The sequence below is a fragment of the Fukomys damarensis genome, unplaced genomic scaffold (assembly GCF_012274545.1).
Source record: "Fukomys damarensis isolate Sample0158 unplaced genomic scaffold, DMR_v1.0_HiC HiC_scaffold_31, whole genome shotgun sequence".
NCBI lineage: Eukaryota > Metazoa > Chordata > Mammalia > Rodentia > Bathyergidae > Fukomys > Fukomys damarensis.
In genome coordinates, this window is record NW_022900943.1 from 18,638,987 (window position 1) to 18,652,461 (window position 13,475).

A 13,475-nucleotide genomic window follows, 5' to 3' on the forward strand; every position below is an offset into this window, starting at 1 on the left:
TGCCGGCGTGCTGGAGGGGTTGGGAGGTAGACACCCCATCATCCGGGCCCCAGGGTTCCCCCCCCACGCCACCCCCAAGTGCCCAGCCTGCCCCGTGTTCCCCCGCCGGCGCAGGTGACAGGCTGCTGAGACAGTTCTGATTCAGCGACAGCTGTGCCAGCTACTCGGACGCGGGGTGGGCGCCTCGTGAGCCGCCTCGCCCTCCCGCAGTCGGGGCGTGGGCTGGGGGGTCGGGAAAGGCGAGCGGAGTGGGTGACAGCCGGGAAGTGCGTGTTTGCTCCTCGCTCGCTCCCTCCCACTCCCAGTTGCGTTTCCACACATACAGCTTCCCACGGGGGACCGGAGGCGGCTGGTGTTCTCTGAACGCAGGGAACTGGCTCTCTCTGTGGTGTGCTGTTTACTTCCCTCCGCTTCTCCCCCTCTGTCCTCTCCACCTCAGCACCCCAGGCAGCCTCCCGCGGAGCAGCTGGGAAACCTGCTGCAAAACACTGCAATCATGGGACTTCCTGGACCCGAGCTGTGCCCCAGGCTTGCTCTGTCCTGCCCTGCCCTGGGGCCACTTGGGGCGTGCCTAGGCCCTGGAGAGGAAGGCCCTCGGGCCTCCCTGCATCCTTCACTCTTCTCCCTGCCCCTCCCCCCGCCCCCTAACCGTCCTGCGGAGGCGCTGCCCGACTGCCTTTTCTGCCTTTTTGGCCGGGCTTCTGGGCCTCCTCCGTGTGTGGCCACCTGTCCGGGGAGAGGGTGAGACAGCTGACAGTGTGTCAGGACTCTGCATCCAGGAAACTGCGGAGCTGGCTTCTTTGCCACCGCAGACTCCCTGTTCCTGATGGGGTGTCCAGAGTTCCCTGCCACCCAGGCTTTCAGGCAGGGCCCCCAAATCTGCTCGTGGGACACACCGTCTCCTTAAGGAGCCTGACAAAACCTTCCTTTTCAAAGCGTTGGTCCCAGCGGGGAAGGATTCAGCCTCTCCCAGCAGAAGCTGAATGAACAAAGAATGCCAGGGAGGCTGGGAGGGCTCCAGCTTGGGGTGCCGCCTGCCTGAAGTTCACCCCATTTAAAAACCACCTCTTCGCCACCCCCTTCTGCTCCACTGCCATGGTTACCAGCTCCCTGTCCTTCTGCAGCACTCGTTGCCCAGAGGCAGAAACAAACAAGGGCATTTTAAATGTTCTTTTAAATATCCAAACACTGCCTGGGTATTACGGTAGTGGTGAGAAGGAATAAAAGTTCTGACAGTTCCCGTTTCCTTCTAACCCGGCGACCCTGAATAAATCTCTTACAATGGAGGGCTTCTCAGCCACCAGAATAGGGAAGGAAGCTTATTGAGAGACCAGAGAGTGGTTTTCAGAAAAAGAATGATTTGTCAAGTTGGTTCTTGCCTCCCTACCCCTTCCAGCTTTAATCCCCCAGCTGATCTGAAGAACCTGCCATCGCCTGTGCCACCCCTCCTTGTCACTGTCATCTGTGGGCTCTGTGCCTCCTCCTCATGCCTCTGGTTCCAACACCTGACTCAGCCTCAACCCCCACCCGGCTGCTGTGAACATTTTTTTGGTGAGCTTGGCTTCCTCAGAGACTCATGACCCCTGTGCCTCAAGGACAGCCTTACCCCTCTACCCTGCTGTCCCGTGGGTGTCCTAGACCTTTTTGTAACCAAAAGACAGTGACACCTCTGCCCTCTTCATTTCTACTCCTACTTCCAGGCCCACACTTCTTTCTTTTCCAGCTTATTTGCTCTAATAACCACATTTGAGCAATTATTTGACTCTATTTGACCTCCGCTCTCCGCAGGATTTATCCTTGTCCTTCTTACATTCCTTTTACTCAGCTTAAGTTTCATGTGCTGTCACTGCACCCTTCCTTTGTACACGTCCCTCACTTGCTGTTTCCTAGGACCACAGCCTAGCACACTGGACAAAAACAGCAAGGCTAATTGTTGTCACTCAAAATTTGGGGTCACAAATCTCAGCTGGGCTCTTCACACTGCCCTTGGGCATTTCCCTAGTCAGTTTACTTTCCCACAGTCTGAAAAAATCATTGCACCTTCTGTCCTCAAAGAGACAACACTCCTCCCCTTCCTCACCCTGAGTTGAGAACCTTGCTCCTTTTTTCACTGAGAAAATAAAAACAGTTTGACAAAAGTGACTTCATCTTCCACCCTGCCAGCCTCTCTGCTGGGACCCTGCCTTCCCTCCTGTTGCAGGACTACAGAAGGCAGACCCACCCACTTGGCACCAGGATCTCGTCCCCTCAGGACTGTTGCTACCTTTGGAGATAATGTGAGTGTCCCTGAGGCCTCCTGTGCTGAAATTTAATCCCTGTTGTGAGATAGAAAAAGGGTAGAAACTCTTAACTGCAGTGTTTAGAGAAAGGGCTTTGGAAAGTGGTTGGCCTTAGATAAGGTCACTCTGGTACGGCCGCCACTGGATAGATCCTGGCGGCTTTCGAAGCAGAGAGAGAGACACAGACAGACTCACAGACATGTGCACTCCCCATTTCCTGCCAGGAGATGCTCTGCATCGCCTCAGACTTCTGCACCTCTAGAGCTGCCAGCCTCAATACAAGCACACCTCTTTCCTTTGTAAAGTAGCTGCCTTGGATGTTTCCTTACCATAATGAAATTCACCTCCGCAAAAACACATGTACTCCCCCCCCACACTGTACACGCATGTGTGTGTGCCTCCGACCTCCTGACCCATATTCCTATGCAGGGTTGCTCCATTTGCTCTTTTTCTGCCCTTTCCATGTGTGCACACCTGTGCTCCGATCTCACACAGTCAGACTTCACCCTGGCACTAGACCAGACCACTCTCATCAAGGTCCCCAATGACCCTGTCCTGCCAAATCTGTTGAACAGTTGCTTCGCTTCATCTCCCTCACAGCAAAGAAGACTACAGAGTGGACCGTAAGTAACGGGGAAAGAGCAGACCATGGTATCCCAGAAGCCCAGTGAAGGAAGAGGTGAATTCCCTTCTGCATTTCCTTTCTTGGTTCTGTTGTCCTGAGCCTGTAGGTCTTCTAGGTCCTCTCTCAGGTTGCCCCAGAGCTCTGGCTTAGACGTCCTCAGTATTTATTCTCTCTCCCTTGGTGAGCTGAGGTGAGCTTTCTGCAGTGGCTGTGGTCGGCCATGAGGAAGCACAGCGTAGGATTTTCAGATGCCATCCAAGCATGTACACGTGTGTGTGAGCGAGTGGGTCACACAGGTTGTGTTGAAGAAATGATGCGGATGGTGGGCCATGGCTGTGTGTTGTTGCCTTTCAGCTCCTCGTGTATCTCCTCTACGGCATGGTGCAGTAGAAGAAGCTGGCCGTGTTCCTCCAGGTCTGACATGATTATTGTATGGTCTTTTAATCTCTCTACTGTCCTCACTGTCAACTTCATCCACCTTCTTTCAGTCTTTCTACTGTCATTCTCACCATGGCAATTGGCGCTGTGTGCTTTCTTGTTCACAGTCGTCACAGTGAAGAACAAGACACTCGTAGCTTCTTTCCCCAAAGCCCAACTAGCCTAGCCCCAAACCCCTCTGTGGACCGGTAACGAAAGCCAGGGGTGCTTGGTGAAGCGTGGCTGGGAGTCCTAGTGATGGAACGGGAGTGGGGACGCTTCTTCTGGGGGTGCATTTTGAAAAATGTATGAGGAAGTTTTTGTTGTCGCAATGATTGGCAAAGGGCCTGTGACAGGCCCCGCCGGGGGTGGCAGGTAGAGACGCTGTACCGCTTGCGATGTTCAGGAGAGTCCCAGGGCAGGAATGGTCCTGCTGAAAATGCCACTAATGCGCCTTGAGAAGGCCTAGAACTGTCAGGGTTATGCTTCTGGACCCAGAGTGGCTCTCCTCCACCTGAGGCCTGTGGAGAAGCATGACAGGGATCTTGGTCAGAAGGAAGGATGAGTTGGTGCTAGAAAGGCAGCCGCCCGCTCCTTTCCCTCCCCTGCTTTCTTCCTCTTCTCTCTTCTGATGCTCAGGTCCGGTCTTCCTCGTCCCTGGGAACTTCCGGCCATGTCTCCTTTCATTCTGCCAGTCAGAAGTCCAGAGAGTGATGGGATTTATTCTCTTTCAGTTCTGATGTGGAAAAGTCTATGCAAACGGAAATGGTGCTGTATTCTCGTTGGGATCCAGTGGAGTACACTGAGTGAATGCAGAGGTGCTGGGCGTGAGCTGACTGAACCCTAGAATTCCACTTTGGCCGCTCATTAGCTCTTTTGAAGTTGGGCAAATTGTGTTACCTCATTTAAAATGTCTTCATCTAAAAGGATAAAAATAGTAGCTACTTCACAAAATCATGTAAATGACATAAAACTCATAGTAGCCAGGTACGGTGGAGCACACTTGCAATCCCAGCACTCAGGAGGATGAGGCAGGAGGATTACTGCAAGGGCAAGGCCAGCCTGGGATACACAGCAAATCCCTAACCCCAAAACAAAGTGAACAGTGGATGTAGCTCAGTGTGAGGATCCTAGGTTCAACCCCCAGTGCTGCAGAAACAAAACATGTACGGTAGAAAACCTGATAAGCACTGCCTTGGTTTTGTATGTCCTAGAAACCAAACTGGAGGCCAGCAGGTGGGGGGCAAGTGGTTTATATGGGAGGTGATCCCAGGGTGCTGGAAGAAGGATGCAGGGCAGAATCACAGCCGATATCTGGGGGCATGATTGGAATTCCTGTTAGAATTGTGCAGCCCAAGAAGGGGAGGCAGAAGGATTTCTGCGGCTGCGCTGGCTTATCCTTGATGAAAGATTACCCCAGGAGGACTCACTGCTGCACCTCCTGTAGCTTTGGAGAAGGCCTAGGCAGAGAACATGCCCTGAAGGGAGTCGTCCCTAAATCTGCACCCCATTGTAGTGTTCAGAACCCTGAGGTGAAGGCAGGTGCAGCGTCTGCTGCAAGTGCTCGGTCTGTTGTAGGTATTGTTACTTTATTAGAGTAGATTATTTGACTCAATACTTTAGATACTTTACTGTGTGTAGGAATTACCTGGGGATCTTGTTACAATGCAGATTTTTGATTCAGTAGGTTTGGAGTAGACCAGAGTTCTACATTTTAGCAAGGTCTGTGTGATACCAATAGTAACAGCAAAGATTGATTTAATTGATGCACATTTATCAAGCACTTCCTGTATCATAGTTACCATGTTACCATAGTTACTAACAAAAACTTCTGTGGTAGAATGATGTCCACGTCGCTGATGTCCACATTGTTCCAAAGATGTTCACATTGCAATCCGTAGTCTCTGAATATGGTACCTTACGTAGTGAAAGGAGAGTTTCAGATACGACCAATTTGAGGATCTTGAGAAGGGGCAGTCATGCTGTGTTATGAGAGTTGGCTCAATACAATCACAAGAGTCTTGTAAGAAAGAGGCCAGAGCCTGGGGCAAAGATGTCACAGCCCTAGCTTTGAAGGTGGAGAAGGGGCCAGGAGACACTCATATAAATGTGAACAAAATGAGATCTACATCAATCAGGATAGTTTACATTAAGCTATAGTAACAAATGATCCCTAAGTCTCAGTTGCATAAGCTAAAAATGATGGGTTTATTGCTCATGATCTTTATACGGGATTGGCTGAGATATTTATCAGTCAGGACCCAGGTTGCTGGAACAGCTACCATCTAGAACATTCAGGTCATAACTTCCATTTACATCTCACACGTTACAGTCCATGTTTAAGGGGAAAGGGAAGCACAGTTCTCTCATGTGCCCAGAAGGTAGAGAGCTAGAAATGTTTGTTGGGTCTACATCTGGTATGGCTGAATAAGCTGCTCTTTAGCGTGGGAACCTTGTTATGTATAACAACAAAGAACTCTGGCTAAAGCGTCAAAACAAGATCACCTTTCTTCCTCCCTGTCTCTTTCTCTCTCCTTTCTTTCTTTCTTTTCGTTTCTTTCAAATGTGTGGTACTGGAGATCAAACCCAGGGCTCTGTGCGTTGTAGGCAAGTGTTCCACCTCTGAGTTGCATCCCTAGCCCTATACAAAACAGTTGGCTAAAATCTCAGGATAAAATATTTTCTTTACATTACTTGAGGATAATGAACAGAGACAGGCAGATAGTGGAAGGGAACTGACGTTTGAAAGAAGCAATGACCTGGAGATTTCCTGGGTGAGAGGAGAGGGGAGATGCTGGTCAAGAGGTACACTTCTTATACTCAGAAGATGAGCAAGTTCTGGGCATGTAAGCTATAGCATGGGTGCTGATGGATATTATTTGGATTATGCTAATTATTACACTATATACACAATCATATTATATACCTTGAGTATATAACTTCTGTCTTTTGAAAATTCAAAAATTTTAAAGAGGCAGTGTCCTTTTTGTTTCAGTTTTGGGTCTGACAGTAGGGCCTGATCTGTACCATTTAAAATGATTAAAATGCTAACAGAATGTGTATGTGTTCACATGCAATCTCATTGGCTTGAAGAGCATGAGGCCAAGGTTTAGGGACTCTTCAGCTGACGGAAAGTAAAAAAAAAGAAATTCCAGGAAAGTGGGACTAGAGAGGAGGAGACAGGTGGTAATTTGGAGGAGATAGGTGATTTGTTATTGACAATGCCCAGGATATATTCCACACTTGCTCATCATAGGATGAAAGAGAAAAATGTGGCCCCCTCCCATTAGAAAAGATAATCAGTGGAGATTATCTAGCACAAGATGGCCTACATGTTGGATATTACAGACATTGTTACAGTCAGCAAGATTGAGCAAGGGAATCCATTAAATACACATATCAGGTTATTTTATAATTACCCGAAAAGTCAAATGCAAGGAGTACAAGAGATTAACTACACACTAGAAGCCCAAAACATTCAATCGAGAGCCTAGATCCCTGCAGTGTCCCACACAAGTCCATCTAAAGGCTTAGAGTCCAAGGCAATGTCCTCCTTGAGTCCAGCCAGTGGCCTGGAGCCCACGGCAACGTGTCGTGCTTATCTGCATTGAGGATCTGCCCCTGGAAGACCCAAAGGCCAGTCATTGGTGGAAGCCAGAAAATCTATGCTTGTGAGATGAAGGATCTGTGCCACCAAGTTGAGGGATCCACATTGGAGCCAGGAAGTGATACTCACAGTAAAGGCCAGAGCTCCCCTGATGAAAGCAGCAGCGATTCCCAGCGACAGGGAGGTCCCAAGCTCCTCCTCCAATGAGAACAGCCTCATTTGCAGCAGGAAAACCATCCACAGCAAGCTTCTCCTAGAAAATCAACAGGCCAAGATCTTCCTCCCCAGGTCTCTTCTTATGGCTATTGGTAACAGTCTTCAGGTAGATCCTCCATGTGCAGACCACACTGATTCAGTTCAACTGGGCATTGCAACAAGTTGACCATTAGTCAGTCCACTATAGACATAGATGTTGAAGCAGCTACTAATTCAACTTGTGGATGGAAAGAAAAAGATGCTTGTGGTGAGTGGATAGAAAACCCCAGAAACAGAAACTTGAAAAAAATCAAAAGGAAATTCTAGAATGTAAATACACACACACATATATATACACACATACATATCTGAAAGATTTATTGCATAGGATTAGCAGCACATGGAGAAGATGAAAGGAAACCAATGAACTTGATGACAGATCAATGGAAATTATCCAATCAGAGAAGCAGAAAGAAACATCTCAGAGAGAGTAAAGGGATCCAGTGAAACACATCAGAAAATCTATCATACGTAATGTACTATCAAAGGAGAGGAGGGAGACTATGGGACAGTTGATGTACATGAAGAAATACAGTAGTCTTCCCTTATTTACAGTTTTGCTTTCCAGAGTTTCACTTACCCATGGTCCATTTGTAAGAAAAAAGTGAATACAATTGAAAGATATTTTGAGAGAGAGAGAGATTGTTATAATTGTTCTACTTTATGTAGTTATTAATCTCTTACTGTACCTAATTAATCTCTTACTGTACCTTATTTTAGGTATGTGTGTATAAAAATTAATATTTTAAACTGAGTATTAGCTGGGTGTGGTAGTACACACCTGTAATCCCAGCACTCAGGAGGCAGAGGCAGGAATATCTCCATCAGTTCAAGGCCGGCCTGAGCTACATAGCAAGATCCTATCTCAAGAAACAAAACACAAAACAAAACAACAAAAAAGATTGATTGGTATTTGTGGTTTCGGGCATCCACTAGGGAACTTGAAACATATGCCCGGCAGACAAGGGAAGTCTGGTGTTCTAGTGAGAAAAACTGACAGACTCTAAAAGATCAATGACTCCTTAGCAGGATTAATACAAAGACAATCTCACCACAGTTAAACGCTGAAGATGCAAAGATAAAGGGAAAATTTTAAGCTGCCAGAAAAATAGTCATTTGTTATCCGACAAATGATGATTTGAATTCCACTGACTTCTCCCAAGAAGAGGATGGCATCTTAAAGTACTGAAACAAAGCACAGCTGTCAACTCAGATTTCTACATCTAGTGCGAATATCTTTGAAGAATGAAAGCAAGCTGGGTGTGGTGGGGCGCACCTGTGATCCCAGTCGCTGTAAATTTGAGGCCAATTTGAGTCGCATAGTGAGTTCAAGGTTAGCCTGGAATAAAAGAAGGGAAGAGAGAGAAAAAAAGAATGAAGGCAACATAAAGATAATTTCACATTAAAGAAAAAAAAGCGAGCATTTGCCTTCAATAGATCTGTAACACAAGAAGTTTTTCAGTTTGAAAGAAAATGAAACTTGATGGAAAATAGGACCCTTAGGACGGAATGAAGAGCATCAAAAATTGTAAACATTTGGATACACAGAGTAGGATTCTGAAACAATTTTTCTCAGTGCTGGGGGTTGAAGCTAGGGCCTCCCACATTAGATATACGCAGTGATAACATTCATCACAGGGAGAGTGGACGAGTACATGATATGTCTTGCTTCAACCCCCCACGCCCCTCCCCGCTCCAGCCCCCTTTCCCCTCTTTATTTACAAAAGTTTGTTTCCATTTTCTCTTCTCTTCTTTCTCTTGTTCCCCCCGCCACACACACATCTTGTACCCCTTCCCTTTTGAGCATTATCTATTATACATTTTGGTCCTTATTTACACTTCTGGTTTTTCACACCAGAGAAACGATGTGGTGTTTAAACGTTTGTTCGATTTATTTTACTTAAGAGTATGGTCTCATGGTGCATGCCTTTGGCTGGAAATGTCCCAAGCTTATCCTTCTTTGTGGCAGAATAGCACTCCGTTGTATAAAAAAACCACAGCTTCTTTTTTCATTCGTTGGTTGATGGGCGTCCAGGCTGTTTCCAAGTTTTAGCTATTACAGGCTGTGCGACTATAAACATTGGTGTGCATGGATCACTATGGTATGATGCTTTTAATTTTTCAGGACGATACCAGCAAGGGGAACAGCTGTGTCAAATAGAACCTCTGGTTTTAGCTTTTTGAGGAATCTCTACACTGATTTCCACAGTGGTTGTACCAGTCTACACTCCCAACAGTGGAGAAGGGTTCCTTTTTTTCCACAGTCCCTCCAGTATTTGCTATGGTTGATTTCTTGATAACAGCCATTCTTTGTGGAGTGAGATGGAATCTCAGCATTGCTTTAATTTGCATCTCTCAAATAAACAGTGATGTTGAATATTTTTTCATATTTTTATTTGCTGTTTTTGCTTCTTCTTCTGGAAATTACCTATGCATTTCAGATGCCCATTTCTGGCTTGGGTCTTTTAGTCTGGGAGTCTGATTGTTTTGAGTTCTTTATATATTGTAGATATTAATCCTTTGTCTCAAGAACAGCTGGCAACCACTTTTTTCCAACGCTATTGGTTGTCTCTTCACTCTCTTGGTGCTTTCTATAGTTGTTGATTCTTTGTGGTATTTTCTGTGCAACTGAGGTTTTGTTTATAAAGTCTTTGCCTACACCTATGTCTTCAAGGGTTCTACCTAGTTTATCTCCCAGCAGATCTAGTGTTTCTGTTTTAATATTTAGATCTTTGATCCAATCAATTTTGTTTTAGTGCATGGTGAAAGACATGGTTTGAGCTTTAATCTTCAGCATGTGGAAAGCCAGCTTTTCTAGCACCATTTATTAAAGAGATTATCTTTATTTCAGTGAAGGAATTTTGCTGCTTTGTCATAGACAAGGTTACTGAGTGTGTTTGGAGTTGTTGCTGCATGTTCTGATCTGTTCTGGGTCTGTCTTTTTGCCAATATTGTGCTGGTTTTTTTTTTGTTGTTGTTGTTTGTTTTTGTTTTTTTTTTTGTTGGTTTTTTGAGACAGGGTCTCACTATGTAGTTGAGACTGACCTGGAACTCACTATGTAGCCCAGGCTGGTCTCGAACTCACAGCGATCCTCCTGCCTCAGCCTCCTGAGGGCTGGGATTACAGGTGTGCTCCACCACACCTGGCATCATGCTGTTTTTATCACAATATTCATAGGAAAATTTCAAATTAGGGATTGTAATGTCCTCTGCCTTATCTTTGCTACTCAGAATTGTTTTTGCTATTCTAGATCCCTTCTGCTTCCAAATGAACAATTTACAATTGTTTTCTCTAAATCTGTGTGACATGCTATTGGTATTTTGATTGGGACTGCATTAAATCTGTGTAACTATTTTGGAAGTATGGCCGTTTTCACTATATTGATTCTTCTTGCCTGAGAATAAGAAATATCTTTCCATTTTCTGATATCCTTTGCAATCTTTTTCTTTTTCTTTTTTCCCCCAGTACCAGGAATTGAACTCAGTACTTCGTGCTTGCCAGGAGCTACATCCCCAGCCCATAGCCTCTGCAATCTCCTTTTTCAGAACACTATAGTTTTCAATGTAAAGGTCTTTTACTACCTTGGTTAGATTGATTCCTAAGTATTTAATATTTTTTGGATGCTGTTGTGAAAGGTGTTTCCCTTGTTTCTGTCTCAGTGAGTTTATTATCAGTATACAGAAATGCCACTGATGTATTTTTTCCTGAATATTTTTCCCCAAAAGTATCAGGATCAAACTCAGAATCTTGCTCTTGCCAGGCAGGCATGGCACCACTGAGCTACACCTCTGGCTCTTGGTATTGATTTTTTTTTTTTTTTTTTTTTTTTTGTACCCAGGATCAAACTCAGGATCTTGTGCTTGCAAGTCAGGCAGCAGAACCACTGAGCTAAATCCCTGGCCCTCCTTGCTATTGATTTTTGAGTGTTGACTTTCTATCCAGCTACATTCCAGAATTTGGTTATTAAATCTAGTAGTATTTTGGTGGAGTTTTTGTGGTCTTCAAAGTAGAGCTTCTTGTCACCCACAAATAATGATAATTTAACTTCTTCCTTTCCTATTCTGATTGCTTTTGTTTCTTTCTTTTGTTCTAACTGCTCTGGCTGATGTTTCAGAACTATACTGAATAGCGGTAGTGATAGTGGACATCCTTGTCATGTTCCTGATTTTAGTGTGAACACTTCCAGTTTTTGTCCATTTCGTATGATGATAGCTGCTGATTTGTCACAGATGACTTATTAGATTGAGATAAAGACCACTTATTCCATTTTTCTATAGGGTTTTTATCATGAATGGGTGTTGGACTATGGCAAATGCTTTTCCTGCCTCTACTGAGGTGATCATATGGTTTTTGTCCTTGGCTCTGTTGATATGGTGTATTACATATTTTGATTTGTGTATGTGGAAACATCTCTGCATCCCTAGGATGACTTCTACTTGGTCATGTTGTACAATCTTCTTGACAATTTACTACATTCTGTTTGCCAGTATCTTATTGAAGATTTTTGCATCTATGTTCATAAGAGAAATAGCCCTGTAGTTCTCTTTTTTGGTTGGATCTTTCTCTGATTTTTCTATCAGGATAATGCTTGCTTCCAGGAATGAATTTGGAAGTATTGCTTCCATTTAAATTTCATTAAAGAATATGAGAAGTAGTAGCATTAGATATTCTCTTACTTCCTGTGGAATTTAGCCCTGAATCTTTCAGGGCTTGGGCTTTTCTTTGTTGGTAGGGTTTTAATTGTATCTTCAATTTCATTGACTGATATTGATTTATTTCTAATTTTTATGTCGTCTTGTTCAGCTTTGGTAATTTATATGTACTATATCTAGGAATCCTTCCATTTATTCTGTGTTTTCCATCTTAATAGAATGTAGATTCTCAAAGTAGGTATTGGTGCTTGTCTGGATTTCTGCAATATCTGTTGTGATTTTACCCTTTTCATTCCTAATTGCACGGATGTGAGTCTTTTTCTTCCTTTTTTTGATAAGGTTGGCTAAGGTTTGTCAATTTTATTTCATCTTTCAAAGAACCAACTCTTCAGTTCATTGATTCTTTGTATTGTTTTCTTAATTTCCATTACATTAATTTTTTTTTTCTGGTACCAGATATTGAACTCAGGACCTCACGCTTGTGAGGCAGGTGCAGTGCCACTGAGCTAAATCCCTGGCCCTCCATTGCATTAATTCATGCTCTGATCTTTATAATTTCCTTCCCCATATGAGCTTTGTTCTTCACTTTTCTTTTTCTAGAAGCTTGGAGTTGAACATTAGATTGTTTATTTGTGCTTACTCTGTTTTTCTGATATGGGAATTCACCACTATAAATTTTCCTTGCAAGACTGCTGTCATTGTGTCACATAACTTTCAGTATATTATATTGGAATTATTGTTTACTTATAGAAACTGTCTAATTTTTTCTTTAATTTCATCTGTGATTCATTGGTTGTTCAGGAAGGTATTATTTCCATATATGTATAGATTTTTTGTGATTTCTTTTGCCATTGATTTCCATTTTCATTGCACTATGGTCTGATAGCTTGTATGGGGTACTTTTAATTCCTTTGCATTTACTTAAGCATGTTCTGTGAACTAGTATGTGATCTATTTTGGAGAGTATCCCATATGCAGTTGAGAAGAATGTATATTCTGACATGGGATAGAACATTCTGTAAACAGGTCCTAAGTCCATTTATTCAAAAGTTTGGTTCAGTCCTGATATTTCTTTGTTAATTTTTTTTGTCTAGTTGATGTGTCTATTTGTGACATAGGTGTATTAAGTTTCCCCTTTTCAATTGTATTAGTGCTCATTTGATCTGTCATGTTTCCTTTTTTTTTTGGGTAGGGGGTTGATATAGGGTCTCACTATGTAGTTGAGACTGACCTGGAACTCACTATGTAGCCCAGACTGGTCTCAAACTCACAGCAATCCTCCTGCCTCAGCCTCCCAAGTGCTGAGATTACAGGTGTGTGCCACCAAGCCTGGCTTGATTTGTCATGTTGGTTAATGTTTGTTTTGTATAGTTGGGTGTGCTGGTATTTGGTACATATATATTTATGATTGTTACCTTCCTCTCAGATTGTTTCCTTTACAAGGCTGTAGTGACCCTCTTTGTTGCTTCTGATAAATCTTGACTTGAAATCCACCTTGCCTGCAAATAGAATAGCTACCTCTGATTTTTCTGGGATTCTGTAAGATGGAGTATTGTTTTCCATCCTTTGACTTTCATATTCTGATTTTGTGGGTAGAACACTCTGTAGATATCTACTAAGTGCATTTGTTCTATGACTT

At 43.9% G+C, this 13,475-nt stretch overlaps 1 protein-coding gene across 1 annotated transcript in view; it reads left to right on the forward strand.

Moving 5' to 3' along the window:
- Positions 1-655: 655 nt before the first annotated feature.
- LOC104872274 overlaps positions 656-13,475 on the forward strand; it is a 202,701-nt gene continuing 189,881 nt past the window's right edge. Inside the window, exons 1-3 of the transcript XR_002025846.1 lie at positions 656-741; positions 1,397-1,551; positions 2,164-2,276. The gene's annotated coding sequence lies outside the window, so the exon portion shown is untranslated. The remainder of the gene's footprint in view (positions 742-1,396; positions 1,552-2,163; positions 2,277-13,475) is intronic.